Genomic DNA, 20639 nt, shown 5'->3' with positions numbered 1-20639 from the left:
GAAATGTTTCACATCAAATTCTCAGAGGAAACAACCTTTGACACTCAGACTGGTCTTTAAAAACACTGCCATCATCCACCTATAACAAGAACCATATCAGATATTAACTGTACATCAGATGACCGAGGTTGCAAGGGAGATTATTTATTATTGTCTCTCACCAAAAGCAGAGATGAGTCTGGAGGGAGAAAACATTAACACTAGTCATCAATAGATGGAATTGAACTTTTGTTCGTCTCTAACATCCTATCCAAGAGTGAAATGGCCAGTAAGAGTGTATATGTGGCAAGTCTTCAACCCTGTAGCGATGGGATTATCTGTAATGCTGGGTGGTCCCAATACTGATCTCAGAACAGCATCACAGTGTAATGAGTAGTCATTCCAGGTGTCAGGATTATGAATCAGATTAGATCACTGGGGTGTGAGTGACACTGTAGCAACCATAGGATGTTTGGCCTGATCTGATTGCATTAACATAGTGCTGCTGTTTCTATAAACTCATGAAAAGCGAAAAGCCTCAAGTTTCAAGATGGCGTTTGTATCTTAAGGGACAGTGAATAGTATGGGCAGGGTTGTGAGCAGTAGCTAGGAGGCTAATACTAGGATTCCTTAAGGATCCATGTTTCTAGCTGGCATTTAATTTGCTCTGTTCCTGTGCTCACTGCTTTTGTTCTACTCTCACGACATAGCTCTGGGAAGGCAGAAAGGTCAAAAGTATGTTCTCTCTGTCTGTGAGGTCAGAAGTAGTCTATTCTGTGGGTACTGGATCGGTCGAATGAGGAAGCGGATGACATGTTTGTTGAGTATATTTGGTGTGAGTAGTGCTTTAGTCAGCTGCCAGGTTCTGTACCCGAAGGGAAGTGAGGTAAGGTGTAGCTTGCATCACTAAATAAATTACAGGTTAGAAAAAAAGACAAAGAAGGGCTTGTGATGAGTGTGCGATGCAACATAAAGCAGTCGAGACTGCGAACAGAATCATGGCTATTAGTTGCAGTATTTTCTCCCTTCCTAGGCTTCCTTTCTTTCCGTCTGTTCTTGAACTCATCACTCTTGAGCAGTTAAGCTGGTTGTAATGAGGACCGAGAACTTGTTGGCATTTCCCAGTTGCACAGACACACGCACACACATACAGAGCCAGCACATGTTCTCCATAACAAGATCCCACAGACAGACAGGTAGTGTGACAGGAACAGAGCCGTCGGAGGCCCGGTGTTCTTCCCATCTGAAGGGATGGGAGGGGAAGACAATGTAAACACTCTGTCACGCACATAAGCAAAGCCCCTCTCAGGTTTCACTGCGCAGTGACAGAAAACTCACTCTTTCTTTTATAGAAAAAGTATTTGTTCATTTTTTTATGTGGAATTCTACAGGTCTAATGAGGAAATGGGCTTTTTCAGCATCACACCACACCTGAGTTCAATTTCACTTGCTCTTTCACAGACAGATCGTAAAGATGGCATACCAGAATGGATACAATCTGTCTTTCCCTTCTATGTCTCAATTTAATTTCTTAGCCCTCCTCTTTCCCAGTCACATTCTTTCTATGTATCCCCACCTCCTCTTTTTTTTCCATTCTCCCTGTTTTAACCTCTGTGAATGATGGCTGTGCAGAGTAACTGTTGAAAAATAAATCTTGCAAAGAGGAGTGTCAAAGCAATATTATGTCAAATTTGTCACACTTTTCTTCAGTGTATCTTTTTCTGGTAATTCTGTTAGTTTACGCTATATATTTTTTTTAAATTTCCTTCATTTTATCCTGTGAACGTGGTCCACAAATTCAACATTTTTAGCTGTATATATCCCCCTCATCAATAAAGCTATTTCTACTAGTAAGGAATAGCAACATGTGTGTATGTATGCATACTGCACACATACAGGCGCACATTTTGTCTCGTTTTAAGGAAAGCATCGCTGTATGATAAAACCATTATTTATAGAATTTAGTGCCTATGTTAGACAGCACACAACACACATAAAAATGTTCATTCTTGGCCTGCTTCAGCCTCCTACTAGTCTAAAAAGGCACCATGTGTTTAGTAGCACTGAAAACAATGGCTTAGAACAGGGGTCCCCAACCTTTTCAGCACCAAGGACCGGTTTGGTTCTGCAATTTGTTCCCGCGGCCCGGTCGGGGGGGGGGGATACTTTTTTTTTTTTTTTTTTTTTTTTGTACTTTACGTTCAACAGACATTACATTTAGCAGATGCTTTTACAAATTAGGATATGATGACAGACAGACAGTCATCATTGAAAAAAATAAACGTGCACAATCGGCCTCCTATAATGCAATCTATGCAGTTTCCAAGTATAGAATCTAGCGAGTGAAATGAAAGAATTCCCGATTTCCATGTCTTTTTAAAAAAAAAAAAAAAAAAAAAATTGTTTTTTTTTTTTTTTTTTTTTTTTTTTCCCCCCCAATCTCACGGCCCGGTTTGGAATGTCTCGCGGACCGGTACCGGTCCGCGACCCGGTGGTTGGGGACCCCTGGCTTAGAAGGCCCATCTGTACTGCAGCGCAAATGGGCTGAAGTGCAAGCCAGTAAATAACATACAAACATATGTTTGTGCTGTTTTTGCCTTCTAATTACACATATACATAGCTATTTCTCCCACACAGTCTGTGTAAGATACACAGTGGATGTGTGTGTTTCTCTTGTCTTGGTGTAACGCATGCATTTTTGTCTGGAAGTGGTGTCCTTCACAGCAGACGTTTCATTCAGTCTAACCCTGTTTGTTTAAGTAATAACTGGGTTTAGCCATAATTTGTTTGTGTTTATGTTATTGTATGATGTCTGTGTGCACAAGTGTGTTTGTGTACATGTTCAAAAGAATAACTCTTTGGCATTTGACACATTTACACAAAACCTCAAGTCTGCCTTTTTTTAACTTGGATGCAAACCATCCACAAATGAATGTTTTTCGTTCTTTCACCTACTGAAGTTTTTCTGTTTTTTTTTTAAATTTTTTTTATCAGGTATTCTTCCTTTTAGCGAAAAAGATTTTGGTTTGCTTGCTCAGAATGGCATTGAGAATTTTATCTTTATGGGGCTCAAATACACTTGTCAGTGGCCTCACTGATCTTAAAAGACGCCACCTTATGAGAGCATATTTCCCCTCAACATCAGGGGTTAACAAGGGCCAATAATTCCCAGATCAGCAAAGGTGGTAAGTCCACTCCACTCACACACTGAGATCACAGGCCAGACATTTAATCATAGGTATAGGTTGTTGTGTCAACTCAGTCAGCTCTACCTCTGTCTCATCCTACCACCGCATACACTCTGATGTCAGAGAAGTGCGAGAAAGAAAAAAATGTGAAGATTTTATTAGGAGCAACAAGAGTTTTGAATGTGTTGAGAAGTATTTGTGCGTCAGTCTTCATGTTACAATAAAAGAAATGTTCAAGTAAGTGAATGTTTGTGTGCCAGCATGCATGGGATCTACTTTTGTTGTATATAGGGGTGTGTGTGTGTGTCTTTGTGTGCATAGATGAAATGAGACAACATACCGTGACTTTATCATGGCAAAGCAGAAACAGTATTAACAACTGGTGAAAGATGTTTTGTGGACATTTCTCAGATTCCCTTTTAGTGGAAGAATAATGAGGAGAGGGGTGAAGAGGACAGACAGAGGAGAATTGATAGTTAGAAAAATGAATAGCTACAGAATATTCTTAGAATGCAAATGGAGTTGCTTCTTGATCAGAATAAATCCTCCGTGTAGTCATTTTCTATCATCGCTACGTGTCAGTGATTAGTTTCCAAACGCACGTGTTGCTTGATTTCCTTTTTCTTTATGCCTGAAATGCATCTGTGTGTCTTTTTCTCTAACTTCAGCTCCCCACCACACACACACACACACACATTCTCCCCCTCTCCTCACATTCTCTCACACATGTACAGATGTGGGATAGTTGTTTGCTTTTCTTGCCAAGCAAAAATGCTTTCTTCTCTTTGCGACCTGCTTTGGTGTTACCTGACAAGTGAGTGTGTGTGCTTGCGTGTGTATGTGTGGGGAGAGTGGGCAAGTGCTAAACCCAGATCCTTGCTTGAGTGCCACTGCAAAGGCCCAGATTGACAGAGAGGATTGAGAGTGTCATCCCTGGGATTAAGCGTAATGACCAAGATTGACAGACAGGACAACATTGCGCCCATACACACATACACTAAATATTCGCACAAAAATGTACAAAGGCAATTATAAAGAGGTGTATCAAAGTATTGGGATAAGCCCTTGTTTAAATGCGTGTGAGCAGGCCATTCCATTACTGCCCGCATGCCTCAACACAGAAGAAACCAAGATTACCCCATCTTACTTTCACTCTATCTTTTCTTTTTTTGTCCTCCCTTTTACCTGTTTTACATTTTCTTTTGTACGTACAAGTATGAATAAAAAGACAGTTTATAAGTTGACTTTGCTAATCCTTCCTAAAGGTGGTATGCATGGCAGTTAGTTAGTATTAGTAGCAGAGCACGTAAAGAATAGGCATGTCCATGTGGTGCAAATGAAACGCCATCCTCGCAAAGGAGTATTGTCACCGAAGTGCACAGAGCAATATTTGTGAGAAGAAAAGCCCGCTTGTGAGGGAGATGCACAAATGCAGTCTTTTGAGCCGTGTGACGAGCACATGGTTGATGCCGCGTGCATGCTCAACAGCTGAATAGCAAAATGAAGTTATTGTACAAATATTTAGGGTTTATTGTGAAGTTGCTACCAATTTTTTATAGATCAGTCAAAGGAGAGGAGACATAAGCCACTGTCTCTGCCTCTAAGATTTCGGTAGCCAACAGAGTGAATAAATATGTGTTCTAAGCAGTTTTTAGCAATGAAGGATTATCGGGCGTGCACTTGTCACAGTCTCAATTCGCCCCACTTTCACACGAGTCTAATCAAACATCATAGCACACGTCATGATTGTCAAAGGCAGATACTCTGCTCAAGTAGAGCCGAGCATCTTACTGTTCAAGCCAATTGGTGTTGATAATCGAGAGACAGTAAGAAAGTCTGCTCTTATTATTAAGAAAAACAATTTGATTTTTAAGATTGGTACTAAACTACATCAAAAGAGGCTGAAGAAAGTAAGTGTTGATATAGTATGATGTGAGTTTCTGTGACTAGTTTGTATACCAAATAAACTTAAAAAGCTGCTGATAAGGCCCGATAAGGCAATTGCTGTCAGACATCCACAAACATTTGATGAGTGATTGAGTTTTATTAGTCGCTACATGTTCTTCTTTTATTTGTCACACAAATAAATGAAGACGCCGCATGACCCTTGACTAGAAGTCAAGATTGATAAGAGGTTATAGGTCTTTGTGCCTATTCTTGAAGCTGTTGTGCAGTTAAATTCTGAATTCTTATCATGATACTGCTGCCTAAATACGAAGGAAGCAACCTATGACAGTTTCCTTCATCGAGGGCATTATCAGTGGATAAACGTGTGATACGTTTTCAGACTCGTATTGATGGTGATCATCTCTGAAACTGAGCCAAAACGCTCATCTGAATTGAGATGGTTTTAACTTCAAAATTATGATTTCAAACGAAAACATGTTATTGAGGACATAGACTCGATGTAGAATTGCAGCTCATCTGAATGTCTTTCTTTTAAACTTCCCAGTTTTACTCTATTTAAGCTTTTTTTTTTTAATGTATTGCAAAATGCACTTTGATATTATAAATAGACTGTTGAGGTTGCTTTATCCATTCAGACCTACTGTTTTGTTTAAAACAGCCCTCTAAAACCTGAGGGTTTTCTGGAAAAATGTGCTTAAATTTGCTTTCTGAAACCTCATATTTCCAAGCCTTGGAGGTAACTAGAAACATAGAATAAAAATAATACTACTAGCTTTTATTGTAAATGACTGATTTTGCCCTAATATTTATTAGAATTTTTTCAAATTTGAATAGTGTCTTGTAAACATTGATGTCACACTGATATGACATGTGTCACTCCATACTTGAAAGATAAAATTATGCAAATGTCAGTCCAGATAATTATGGTGTAACAGTGATACTCATAGTCTAGTATTAGTGTTGTCATAAAGTGTGTTCTCATTTCCTACTCTCATTTCTAAAAGTTAGTCTTAAAACACTGTGTAAAAGTTATTAAATAAAGGGGGAAAAAACACAGAAGAAAAATATATTTCTCTGTATTTATTTGACTTTGTGTTCTTCCATATCTCCCATTTTCCAGTTTGTCAAGGTTCCGTCTGGGTTCCACATGTGCAGAAGAACTTCAAAGGACCTTGTTTGTCAGAAGATCTTGTTCATTTTTAATCTGTAATTTCCAAGTGGGAGCCTACCATCACTGTCCAATCAGATAGCAGCTGATAAGTGTGGCGTGTAGCAGTTAGCTTGGCACCCATCAAGCCCTCCTGGCTTAGGTGCAGGCTTGTTGGCACAGAGTAAACTCAAAGCTTTGCAAGCTTTTTCTCAGAAGGATGATCAGCTTTCATCTTATCATTCTGCACAGTGACACAGACTTCAAAGAAAAATGGTCATTTTTACTGGCACTGCAATGTGTACGTTTTTTTCACATGTGTCTGCGTGAGCTATTGACACATTCCCAGAAAGCTGTTCCAGGCTGTAGGACTGTGTTTAATGAAGGCAAGGGCATGGCTTCAAAGAGCTGCAATCCAATCTACATGTGTAGAAGTGCACACACAGTCATGCACTCATTGCACACATACACCTCTGTTGGCTGCAGATCGAATTTGGGCTCAATCTCTCAACCTGGTCCTATAATTTGGCATTTCACTTCTTAACCTTGACTGAAAGAGACAGATGTATATCCAACAATGTAAAGCTTGTGCGAGTGAATGTTAAAAAACACAGCGCATTAAAATAATATGCACATGTGTATGACTCTGCCTGATGCAGCACACATAGATTTAAGGTGACATGTACTAAGTTGTAGAAATTTCCCACTTAATGATCAAATTATGGGTATTGAATTAAATCAAACTTGGAGCTGAAGCAAAGCTCATTCCACATGGCATGGCACATATTTGTAACAGTTGTATAACACTTAGTATTAGTTGCAGTTTTTAAAGACAAGAGCGTAAAGGTTAACAGTTATAAGACATTTTTTTTCTTTTTATAATTAAAGCACTGGAACGATTTTCCTCTGTTTGGAAACACGAGATAGTTCCAGGCCGAGGGTTGACCCTTAAACCATTTGTTGAAAATCCCTCATGCTTTAAAGTTTACGAGTGTGCATATGTTTGAGTTTGGATGCTTTAATGTAAGTGTGCATGTTTTTTTGCACACACGCATGACTGTGTGTCTCTGGTTCCTTTGAGGTGTGTAAAGGTGTGTTACTCTCTTTGATGTTTGACACTGGGTATATAAAAGGGTTGGCTTAAGAGGCATGAATTTTGCATTGCAGCGTGTGTGTCTGTGTGTCAGCCAACAGAGTCGATGTGGTTCACCTTGCACCGGCCACCTGTAAGCCATCGAACAAAATTAGCCTCTTTAGTCCTGATGGGATGCAGAGCAGAGAAGGAAGGAGTGGTAAAAAATGTTGTAGGAGGGCTATCGATGGGGGGTATTCAGGAAGTTTGGGTATGCATGTGTGTGCGAGTGTGTGGTGGATATTAAGACGGACCAATTTCAAAACTGCATTCTCACTGTGCCATTATAAGACAGAGGGAAGGAGGAACAAGGTATGGACCATACAATGGAACCATTTGTTTCTCATTTGTCTGTGCTGTCTGGGAATCTGTGTATAAGTGTGTGTGTGCTAAAGTTATTTATCTCTGGTATTCTGGCGGCAAGCCCAACCCTGCTTCAGAGTTCTGCTATGACTCTACTAAATCCTCACAACCTGGATTCATTACACTCAGTAAACAAATAAGTCATTAATACCAGCCAGCAGGCACCACACACAGAAATGCAAACTTGTACTACTTGTTCACAGTCATGGAAACACCAAAAACTACGCCCATTCCCACTATGTATACGACTCCTATTGGCTGTGGGGTTCGAGACTGCCGAGACTAATGATGTGGTCCTTGTGTTACTGCTTCCTGTCTTCGCTGGAGGACTTCCTGTGGCAGAGTAATGTGGTCCTGATTACAGTCCACATCTCAGATCCCTGGAGCAGGACAGTTTTGCTCTGATACGCACATACACACATATGCACACAATGGATATAGAATAACCTGTGTACCCCTCGTCAGATATGTGATATCATTGACCAGGAGCACTGGAAATGCCAAGCATCTGTGTTTACTTCTCTTTACTTTTCTCTTCAAGTTTTCCTGTCTGGTTCTGGTTTTTCTGCCATCTCTTGTTCTGTAGCCAGAAGGTTGTTTGCTGTGATGAAGGGCTGACTGGTGCTGTTGTATTTTGGTCACTACTCTGCAACCCAGCCCTGGCACCAGACCTCACAGCTGGGTTATTGAACAATAAGTAGGGTGGTTAGTTGGGAGGAGAAGAACACAAAAGTGAAATTTTTGCTTTTAAAATCGGTTGTGACTAATCATGCCAACAGGAAAGTATTTAAGCAGTCAATGGTGCTTTCCAAAGTCTAACTACTGCCTCGAGTGAGACTCCAAATCTCCAACAAGTCGAAAAGGAGGCAGGCAGTTGGACAGGAGCAAATGGAGAGCAAGGAAGAGGAAGTTTAAAGTATTTCTTCCCTTGATCGTCATGGGGAATGTGAGATCCCTGACAAATAAAGTCAATGAACTTCGAGTAATGATGAGGACATGCAGTAATATTGGGAGTGCAGGGCTTAAGACTAAAGGAAGAGAGCTTGCAATGCTTGTTAACGACAGATGGTGTAATTAATGACATATTATTATGCCCCTGATATTGAGCTGTTAGCTACGAGTTTCCAGTCATATTATGTACCTAAAGAATTCAACTGTCGCAGTTCATATCTCGCCTTCTCCTTCTGTCAAGACATGTATTCGGGGATGAAAAAGATCAGTTGGCTCAAGGAGAAAGTAGATCAAACTGATGAAAGTTTGGACACAGCCAATAAGCTAGATATGTTTTCAGACAGGTTTAGATCAGGATGACCTTCAGTACTTTCCTCCCTTGTCCTCTAGCCATACAGACTCCACACCCCCTTCTTATCCCCTGTAGCATGGGAATAAGCAGGTGGAGAGACTGAACTAGTATAAGACCTCAGGTCTAGATGATGTTGGCCACGGGGTCCTGAGGGTTTGTGAGGAAAAGCTATGAGGGATTAGTAGAGTAAAGAGTGAAGTTCCAGTGCTGTGGAAGCCCTCCCTCATCTGGACAAATCAGATAGACTGTGAGGATCATGTTCTTTGATTTATCAAGTGGATTTAACACAAAGCAGCCTGCACTGCAATGCAAATTGCTCAAGAATACATAGGTGAATGTCTCCATGTCCACCCGGATTATTAACTACTTGACAATCAGACCACAGTTTGTGAAACTGAGGGCTTGTGTATCTAACGGTGCTTTCAGACCGGACGCACCACGTTGCTCGCGCGAGTTTTACCGCGGGTGTAGTTGAATTTACTCGCCTTATTCGCGCGAGTAAACAACAAGCGAATTTTCGCTCAAGGGGCTATCCATTTCATTCTCTCATCAGGCGGAGCGCCTGTCCATCTGTGTCCACGTCACTGTCGTCCAGAATCTCAACGATGATAGGCTGTCCTGACGCGAATATTTAGCCAAAGTTGGATTTTCTGAACTCGCGCGAATTCGCGTCTTGTCATTCGCGCAGCGGTATTCACCTCATTCGCGCCGCCGGCACGAATTCGCGTCTTTGCATTGACTTTGTATGTAATCACGTCGCACGAAAAATTACGGTCTGAACGCACCGTAAGACATTAGTCAGCAGCACAGGAGTACCAAGGGGGACTGTACTCTGCCCATTTCTCCTCACTCTGTACACCTCAGACTGCCAATACAACACTCATTTTGTTGTTGTTTAGTCATTTTATCTGAACGACAACATAAGGAAACTTAGGTCAATCAAAGTTTTTTCAGTAAGATGTTGCATATCTTCTGTAAATCTGCGGTAGAGAGGGTTAGTCATCTCTTGCAGTAGCAGCATCAGGACCAGTGATTCACAGAAACTGAGCAAACTGATATAAAAGACTGGCTCTGAGCTGAGGACTGCTCTGGAACCCCTAAAGCTTATTATGGAAGGAAGAATGTTGCAAAAGCTGCTCACCATAATGAACAACACTGCACACCTCCTACACAATATGTTAATAAAACAACAGGGGTGTCTTTCGTTGAAAGTTTTTCATTTCCACTGCAATAAAAACCAGCACAGAAGGTAATTTCTTATTTCTTTTTGTAAATATATTCTGTGCCAGGTTGACTCTGTTTGGATAAAATGCATGATCTACCAGGCACTTAATTGTTCTTTTTTTCTCCTTTTGCTAGATAGTACACTTCAACAATTTTATTTATCCTTTTGGATTATTAAAGTACCTGTAAATCTTAAATGATTTCATTAGTATTATTGGGATAAAGAGTGGATTTAAATAACTGACAGCAGCTGGCGTAACCCAATACTGCCTTTCTTTCATTTCTGTCATTTTTTATAGTTTGTTTTGTAGAAACAGCCCTCTTATCTTGAATGAGCATCTCACTATTTAATGGCCCCAGCATAGTGTAAAGTTGTCATTCCTCATCTGAGCTCTGTATAAGTGTGTGTGTGTGTGTGTGTGTGTGTGTGTGTGTGTGTGTGTGTGTGTGTGTGTGTAGTCTCTGTGTGTAGAGCCACTCTCTGAGGGGAAATTGTTAGCAAATGGACTCCAACTGCTGGCCTTTTAGCTTTGCAAACACAACCTGAAAGCCTCTCCCCCCATCCCCTTCTCTCTACTCCACCACCACACATCAACGCACCCTCCCGTCTGCTACAATTCACCTGCACAACAACCCCAAGGCTTGTCATCCCTCCACGTCTCCCTCCCTTCTATTCTCCCATTTTCTATTTCACTCCTACTCACTTAGACATTTCCATACCTATTCATCATTCCCTCTCCCTCCCTATCTGTGTCTCTTTCTTCACACACAGAGGGTCATTCCTGAGTGGGTAAATATAGTAAATGGAGGCTGACCCCCAGGGTTAGCAGAGGCCATGCTTTCTTTTCATGTCAAAGCCATCTGAAGGCTGATTGGTTGATTGCAGTGCTCTCAGCTTCCAAAAGGCTCCCTTGTGCTGCTGTAATTGCCCTATCATGCGCACTTACACACATCCACATACTTAACGCATATACAAAAGCATGCATGCACATACATGGAGATGCACACACACATTCTTACAACCAAATGACTTAATTGGTGTTAATTGCATAATGACAGTTGTGAATTGGACCAGGGTCAGAGGTGATACAGGTTTGAGTGGAGAGGGGGATGGAAAAAGGATGTCGAGAAGATGTCAGAGGAAGGCTAAGACTTTGGGTAAAAACCAAATCAAACTGCATTAAAAGAGCAATTTTAATTTGTGAGTGAATTCAAAATGTTTCACAATGAAAAACTAAAATGTGTACATACACAGCATTCTTGTATACATGTAAGAAATTTCATTCAGACAACCAAATGGATCAAGCTGACATTTAAACATAGTAGACCTAATCAAAAGCATAGAGAAAAACAGGAAGTTTTTCATACTTTAATCATTAGTGGACATCTAATTAAGAAAAGCAATCTTCCAGCAGCTAGGAACGATTTTATTTTGAAACAATTTTTAGTTATGTACCGCAGATAGTTTAACCATATGCCTTTGTTTTCCATCACATCTGTTTTAAGTTACTGGATTGTTTCACACCTGTGTTCTATTAGTTTATCATCCTACCCAACTTTTTACTTTCTTCTCTGCCTTTTCTTTTAACTTACTTGTCTTCCTGTTTTTATTGATTGATTAATTAATTAATTAATTAACTAATTAATTTTGTTATTTATATGAATATTTATTTACCTGTGCTTATTATACTCCCTTATTCCTTGTTGTATTCTTTGCAGGTTATTTTTGCAAAAGGACTGTTTGATAGACTTTTTTTTGCCTGTTGCTTACTTTTTTTCTTTGCATGTTTGACTGTTTTCTTATGGTTGATCTTGTTCAGGTAGTGGATATTGGACTTTAACCTGTTTGTGTTTGGGTCCTCTCTCGTCAGTAACCATTACAAGTAAGAACTGGCCAGCATGAATAACCTTATTCATTTAAATGCATAGTCTTGCAGAGTAAAGCCCCCCCAGTCTAGTGATTAAGAAGGTTACCCTGGCTGTGGTGTGGAGCGAAGGGTCAGAGAGACCTTGGTTGCAGACCTCCTTTGCATGGGTGGGCCAGGGATTTTCTAAACACCTCTGACCCACAGCCTGCCCCCAACTCCAAGCCAGCTATCCCCAAGCCATATGTCCAAATTGAATTCCCCCAGCCTGTTGCATTCTCTGACAGCTCAGAGCCATCCTCTTCCCAGCCCAGTCCAATACTGGAGTCCCTTTCCAGACACTTTTCTAGCAAACCATCTTCCACGATGTTCAGTCTCCCAGCTGCACACCACATAATCATCACCTTAACGTGAACGATGTTCCGTGGCTTAGCTGATTCCCTGAGTTGGTCGATGTTGTCTCTCCAGTTTTTGGACTGGTTTAGGTGAACTTTCAAGAGTCCCAGCTCCTGAGTCAGCCTTAGTTGGAGACATCCAGCCTGCAGTGCAAAGACGTCTGGACTGGTGGCCAACTGCCCGTATTCCCAGCCTTCTGCCTGTCTAGCCTCCTGGCCCAGGCTCAGAGTGAAACTGCCTACTGATTTCCACCTTCATCAGCCCCAAGCTCAACCTCCAGAGGTGTCTTTTTTTTTCTTGGCTCCTTGTCAATCTATAAAGAGGTCTGAGCTTTGTCACTCTTCTGCCCTGCTGTTGTCGAGGTTCCAGTTTCTTCACTTATTATGTCTATCTACTCAGCCTCCAGGCTGTCCTGTCTATCTACTCAGTCTTTGGGCTGCTATGTCCTGTCCATCCTCTTGGTCATCTGTCTGAGGGGCCTCGTCTGTCTCTCCTGCCTCTGGGTTGAACTCTGGAACAGCCCACCTTGTTTGCCTTGCCCCTGGGCCTTTCTGACCGAGTGTTTCTGTCTCCCAATCACTGGGGAGACAAAATTTCTAATCTATTATTTTTTCTAATCCTAGATTAGAAATTTGACTTGTAGTTTGTAGTTGGCCCACAAGTTTTTTTTTTTAGGCTGACCAATGCGGAGAGCATTTTCATAGCCTACGTTTTTATGCATCTACTGATGCTACCCTGTCAAACTGTACTCTTTCCATTATTAAATGAAAGATTATAATCAGCGATGACATATGTTTCTAATCTCTGCGGTGTTTGTAAGAAAGGGAACTGAGGAAGTGAAAAAGTAGCATAATTCCTGTCATTGAGGCTTAACATCAGCGACACTTTTTTGATAGTCCTAAAGAGAGAGCAGTATAACATGCAAGGATTTGTGCTTTTAATACATTCAGTCACTGACTTAAAAGAGCCAAGGTCTTGTACTTTCTGTTCATTCAACATGTGGCCTAGTGAAAGCTGTATAAATTGAACCATTTATTTTTCTTTTCAAAGCTATTTCATGCCTTTTTCAGATTGTTTCACCAGAGTATTACATAAAATGTGGAGAATAGCTTCAGGGGAATAATGTGCAGACTTGCTACCGAGGGGTATTTCTGCTCATTTTGGTATTTGCCCTCACTACTATGCTGTTGGGTTAAGACCTTTTTCCCAAGAGGCAAGACATTTTCCTTCCTTTAGTCTCTAAACTAACCTAGTACTTAGGCAGAAAGTACCCAGGCCTTTCTATCAAAAATGTTGATGAACTCAAATCTAATAAAAGCAAGATACTAATATAATGAAAATAATCACTATTGTCACTATTAACTTGAAGATCAATTGATAGTAATAATGGTTGTTTTTGTAGTGTAGCTCATGCAGAGACCTTACAGAAATTTATCTTGCCAGCTGTTCAGAGTCTTTTACAATAATCTCATTAAAGAAGGCAAAACTGGAGATTGGCCAATATTTCATTATTAGTCTGTCTCCGTCTGTCTCTGTCTTCCCCAGGTCCAAATGAGCAGTCCTCAATCTGATTGCAAGACTAGGCCCATGGGGATGACATACACATGCTTGCACACAAACAACCCTTTGTGATGCAGTGAGATGCTCAGTGCATATAACACAAGGATTCAATTTGACTCAGTGGGCATCTGCGGCTGTGTGTGTGTATATATGCGTGTGTATTTAGCTATACCAGCAGAGTATGTTTGTGTGTGACTGCCAGGGCAGCTGAAAGGGGTCTATTGGTGAAAACGTTTAAGCCATCATCATTAGAGAGTTGTTGGTACAGAGGTATGCTTTAGCGAAGGACGTAATTGGCCGGTCATAGTGCTGTGTAATCTTCTCATATTCTATGAAAACAGCAAAAGCTATTGGCCATAATGGGCTGTTTAAGGTGGTACCTTCCCATGTTAAACATACAGCATCTTAGCTCGATCTGGGCTAGGGCTGAAAAGTAGAGAGAGATGGCCAAACGAGCAATATTGGATGTACATCAGAGGTCTTTCAGACATATTTTCTATCTCTGCGCTCTTCTTAAACATTTATTTTTCCCTTTACTACTAATACATAGTTAATGGGGGGGCATGTACAGTATATAATTGCAGTTTGAAGCCAGTACTAACTGAATACTGTGATTTCAAAAACAGAGCTTTCTCAAATGGAAACATCGCTGCCTCTCAGACCACCCGGGATTAATTTCTCTTTGTAAAAATGTTATTGTGTATATGCATGCATGCGTTTGTGTGCATGTCTCATTTCTACTGCAATTAAATGAGAGAGCCAGTGTGCACATACAGTGAATTCTTGTGTGTTTTTCTGCAGTTTCATGTGTCCTTGTGAGCGTGTTTGTGTGTCCTGGTGTGTGGGAGTTACCGTATCCCACTTCCTTCTGTTTATAGCGGGGAGTGAACAATGACGGAAGGTATGGAGAGAGATGGGCCAGTGATGACATAGCCTTATGTTCACCCCCTCTGGATATGGCCCACTCGATATTAGATCTATCCATCATGAAGCTGCACTTGGCTCCCACATGCTTCCTATACCATTCATAGCTAGACTGTCCACTGTACATGTGTTAGTCTCATTATTTTTGTGCTCATATGGTACATGGTCACACTCATTCTTGTAAAGTCTGAATGTACTTTGTCATACCCACTACAAACTTTGAGTGTACGCGTGGGTATGTAGCCTGCACAGACTCTCTTCAAGTGGCTTTTTTAAGCTCAGATGATAGATGCATGGTTTGCCTCTGGTTTCTGAAATATACTTCCCTCAGGCTTATCTAGACACAAAAGGAACTGCCACTTTCTGCTTTTCTGATCTCACCGTGCATTCATTCAAACATGAATGAGTGTGCATGGTGTTGGTGGGAGAGGGTTTTTGTGTGCATTTGTGAATATCTATGTGTGTCGACACTGTCACCTGTTCCTTGTGCTCTCCACAAGCCCTGTCTCTGGGTGAGCCTTTGATCATGTTGACAAGAGATTCCTACAGTGTGAAATAGCCCTGGCCAGATTTACTCAATGACAGAGCGGGCCTTAACCACTGTTATCACCCTTTTTTTTAAACATCACTCCTCGTCTCTGTGTCTCTGGGCCTTGTTCTGTCTCTGGCTTATTCAGTCTTTATCATTTGCTCTATCCACAGTTGGAGGGGGTTTAGGGAATATTTACTGGAGCAGTCACACTCACTCAGTTGTAGTTGGAGTCAAACAACTACTGGGTCTTGCAGCCAAGATCAAGGTTACCCTTACCATCACTGAATAAAAGCTTTATGAAAATAGATGTTGCACGAAAAAGGATGTAAATGCACCTTTTTCTTTTTTCCCCAGGGTGTTCTCACTTTTAAGAGGAGGAATAGTTAACAGTCTGATGACACATATGTAAAATCATTGCTTTAAGTGCAATTTTTCTCTCTATTTAGAATTGCACACAGTTTTTTTTTTTTTTTGTGGATGTGAAAAATAACACAAAATGGCTCGTTTCAAAGTCTCACACCCTTTTCCTTTTTCTTTCACTGACTCGGACAGTCTGACTTGAGTGTGTTATTTCTTACAGGTGGTTGGGCGTGTCTGTCTGAGCTGTTTAACACGTGTCAGAGCCCAGGTGGGGAGAGACGCAATGTAATTATCCTTGTGAAACCCTATCCATGTAACACAAACACTACACACATGTGTAACTGCAATTACAGAAGCTGATGCTGATTAATTGCTGTGAATTTTCCCTTCTTAAGAACAAGGAGCGAAGTTGAGTGGATATGGAAAAATGATGGTGTCTTTTTTTTTTTTCCTATTGCAGAATTAGTTTTAAGTCAAAATATTAGAAATAAAAACTGTGCTGTGGATCTTTACTGTAGTGCAGTAAAAATGTTTCAGGGATGATGCCAAGGCCAACAGCATATACAGCAAGGCCAAGGCACCCCAGGGAGCAATTTATGTTTACTTAACCACCACTGGGCGCATTTACAACTCAGCTGGCTTGTGTAACCATAGAAATGTCATCCTATATTGCATCGTACTCAAAATATACATTCTTAAAACATAGATTCAAACTAAGTCTGTCTTAAAGCAATAAGCAGGTATCAGGAATATGTATCTGTATAAACAGTTAAACAGGTTTTGCTTACTTTAATCACTCGTACTGCTCATACAACAAAGCTGTATGGGGAGTATAGAGTCCACATAAAAAAAAAAGGGAAAAAATTTTTCAATTTTATTTTTCAAATTTATCGGAAGATTCAGACAGCAGTCACAGCTGGATCTAGCACATCATCCTGTTGTTACTATTTCTCCACTATAGTTGGCGAGGATACATCATCTGAAAAAACACAATGAACGAATTCCTCTCTAAAATTACTGAGAACATACCCACTTAACTCTCTCTATTGAAGCCTTGTGTACTGTAATCTTCTACTACATGGAAAGCATTTCAGCACAAAATGAGTTGATTTGGATTTTTTTTTCCCATCACTTCCCTTGGAAGCACTTTTTAGAGGGAATCTCTTACATCAGCCAGCATAAACATGAGGAATGATTGCGGCAAGCAAAATTAGTTTCGGTGTTCATATGGGCATGCAAGTATTGTTCTAAGACAGATTTTGAAAAAAACGTGGACCTATCCTTTAAGGTTGGAGTGTCCAACTGCTTTATTATCAACTATATTTGTAGCGTGTTTGGGTCTGAGGAGAATGAAAAGCAAGAGTCGGTCCAAAACGAGCAACTCACATTTTTGTTTGCCATTTTTCTTTGTTTTTTTTAAACAGGAACATTATTTTTAGGTATGCTTTGCCTACATTCCAAGTTCCTGTCAGTTTGATATATGTCACCATTATTTTCTCTACCATAAGTTATACCGTAGAAAACTAAATCTACTACTCTATGTGTATTACATGTCTAGAAACTATTGGGTTGACTTTGCCTTTAACTTGGTAAGTAGAGTGGGACAGCTGTCACCCACCATTACACCAAACTGGAGGAGAGATGTCAGGTATGCCAGTTAAACAGAACCACTCAAAGATGTGGAGTAATGTGAGTGATGGTTGAAAGTCACAGTCTGTGACCTGAAAAAGCTCCTACTAAACATCAGCACATGACCTTGCTTGGGAGGCCTAAATTCTTTCACTCTTAAGCCGATACTATTCCCAGCACCGCCCAGACTAAATGGACAGAGTTCACACACAAACCTACTCAAAAACACACTCACAGTAACATTTCATACTGCAAATTTTATGGGTTACTGGAAATCTGCACACACATCATTAAATCACTTTTCTACAGGTCATTTAGTATGAACTATCAGCTTCTCTCTTACTTTTTTTTTCTTTTTTCAATGTCCTGATGTCAATAAGATGTTTGGAACAGCACGTCATGAGTTTGTTTTAGTTATCGGAGTTAAATGAGCCTGAGTTGAAAAGTGATCCCTGACTTTTCTGGCACATTGATATTTTCACATCAGAGACTTTCATAAACACAGCGAGGACAGGTTTACATACATTAAAGTCCTTTCTCCACTCTATATCATTCTTGGCCATCATAACAAAGGCATATCTGCAGAGCCAGTGCATCATAACCTGTTGCAGTACTTCCACAGTAAAACAGTAAAAGTAATGTGCAAGCCCTTCCTCTGTCAGTGTGGAAGACTCTATCAGCGCTTTGATTTAATGTGTATGGGGTGTTTTTGGCAGTAAATATTACAAAACTACATGTTACTTTGTCAGAACCAGTAAGTATTTATTTATTTATTTTCTGCAGACAGAGCCAAATCTGTCACTTTCTACAATGCTTATTTATGATCTGCTGCATCTCCCTTTAGGTTTCACAGGCCAGTTTTTCTATATTGCTGCACAAAGAGCTCCAAAAGGTTGTTAAAAGTTCAAGATGACTGGACAAGGAGTATCTGGGGCTTTAGTTAGACTGAAAATGTACATGTTTAAGGGCTTACAGCACTCAAGAGGCTTTTAACAGTTCAGAGGAGTCTCAGGAATCATAACTGGCTCAGATAACTGTTTAACACCTTAATGAGAGTGTTTCTGGTCTCTGTCCTTCCAAATGTCCCTGTAGCTTAACTGAACTCATCTCAGGCCATCTTTAGGGTGTGTGATGCGACTTTCACACCACCGACTCTATCTCACCATTCTGGTGCTGCAAATATAGGGTTATTTCCCTCCAAAAATTCTATCTTACCTCCTCTCCTTTCCACTCTTCCCTCTTTGAAACTTCATAAATACTACCAGTGAGACACCACTGGTAGATGTGCACACAAATATATAAAGGTTTACATGTTATTATCAAGCATATTTGAAGCAAACTCTTGAAATGGTGAAAAGAAAATGTCATTTGGGCATGTTTGCCTTAGTGACATTTATTTTTAATCCAAATTATTTGGATTTGGGCAAATAACTTGGCTGTAAAAGAGGCAGTGTTAGTAACTGGAAACAAAACATAAAAAATAAGGAAATCTATACTTCCTTTTTTTTTTTTTTCACCAAGTGGACATGTAATTATTTTTCCATGCAAATAATCAAGTTAAGGACGTCACCAAGTCGCATCTTTTCTCAGGCTCGGAAAATCCAACATGAGCTGGCAGCTGTTTGCTGGCTACCTAACAGTCATTTCTACTGGCACTTTATAATTTACCAACAACTTTATGGTGATAACAAGCAAACAAAAAATTAAAATAATTGTTTGCATCAACCTTGGTCTATCTTCCTTATGTACGCGCAAAGAATTGTGGCTTCTTTGAGATCATGGCCGATACACAGAGGATCCTCGAAATTTCACAGAAAGTAGGACTAAGACCTTCAAAAGGAACCTTAGTATTAAAAAAACTCCTTTTGTGAGATTGGATGACATGAAATTGGAGAAATGAAGCCTCTAAGGGTCCCTCCTTGACCTTGAGAAGTACTGTACGTTCCTTCTAATGTGATCAGTCATGTGAGTAAAATGTTTTGCCACATCAGATCTTATCTTGAAAAGGTATTTCCATCTTCAGAAGGGAAAATGAAGGGAAACATTTTTTTTTCCAACAAAATTGAAAGCGTTTTTTTTTTTTTCTTTAGACTGTTGATAAAAAATGAATGACCTCCACTTGAGCTAACTTTCACATTAAGGCATCACTCTATACAAGAATCACGCATCTTTAAAACTCATGATGAGTTATTTTGCTACCGGAGCAACATTTTAGTGTTAAATATGCCTTAATTTCTTGTCACCTGTGAGAGGTGCGATTCTTAGAATGAGCAACTTGAATGAAAGTAGCTGCTTGGCATCATTTGTACGCATTCCTTCACCCTTTGCTCTTGCACACTGACATATAGGTCATACAGAGGTAGAGATCACTAGCAGACCACCAGGCATTCTGAAAGCCTCCTTCTTTATCCCCAGTGTATATCCTATATGTCTCATGTCCTGGGGCCACACTGACCTCAAAAACACCATACAGACCCAGCCGACGACATGATTGGTTCTTCCTGAGACCGGACTTACCAAGTATTAAGCACCTAGCCCTTGCACTAAGGCACTCATTCCGTTTGACAACAATCTTGACAGTTTCTCTCAGTCTTCCAACTGTTTGTAGATGCATTTGTGTCCATGATGCAAAAGAAAGAGACACACACATACCAAACAAAACCAGTGAAAACATTGTCCAAGTAGGATTGATAAATAGTGACCACATTGCTAACACTGAATGCACATAGGTTCTGCTGTTTGATAACGACACACATTACGATGGCTTACTATGTAAACCTCTTTCTAAACTTGTTCACCTCAAATACCTTTTGCTGCTGAATAGACATGGTTATCAGATTTTGTAGGCACAACTGTTCCACACACAGAGACACCCACACAGATCCACACAAATACATGCACCAACAAAAGAAGCCTGTTATTCCACAGGAGCGGATAGAGATCTCAAGGATCACATTTATTTGTTTAACTGTTTTAAGTGATCCTAAATAGATCAGAGATGACCGAACCAAATCATTTCAAATGCAACGCCTGGTTTCTATTGTCTCTGTGCCCATTTCCAGCAAGCACACATCCACACCAATGCAGATTTTAAACTTTGATGTAAGAACAATGAGCTCATGTTCAGAA

At 40.3% G+C, this 20639-nt stretch overlaps 1 protein-coding gene across 5 annotated transcripts in view; it reads left to right on the top strand.

The window, feature by feature from the left end:
• Nucleotides 1-20639, top strand: part of LOC142390960 (ERC protein 2-like) — a 158170-nt gene that overhangs the window by 129627 nt on the left and 7904 nt on the right. The window contains exon 18 of one of the 5 annotated variants that reach the window (XM_075476860.1): nt 16102-16152. The exons of the other annotated variants lie outside the window; for them this stretch is intronic. The gene's annotated coding sequence lies outside the window, so the exon portion shown is untranslated. Of the gene's footprint in view, nt 1-16101; nt 16153-20639 lie in introns of those variants that run through there. 5 annotated transcript variants of the gene reach the window in all.

This window comes from Odontesthes bonariensis, chromosome 10 (genome assembly GCF_027942865.1).
Source record: "Odontesthes bonariensis isolate fOdoBon6 chromosome 10, fOdoBon6.hap1, whole genome shotgun sequence".
Classification (NCBI taxonomy): Eukaryota; Metazoa; Chordata; class Actinopteri; order Atheriniformes; family Atherinopsidae; genus Odontesthes; species Odontesthes bonariensis.
This window is presented reverse-complemented; position numbering and strand designations above follow the sequence as displayed.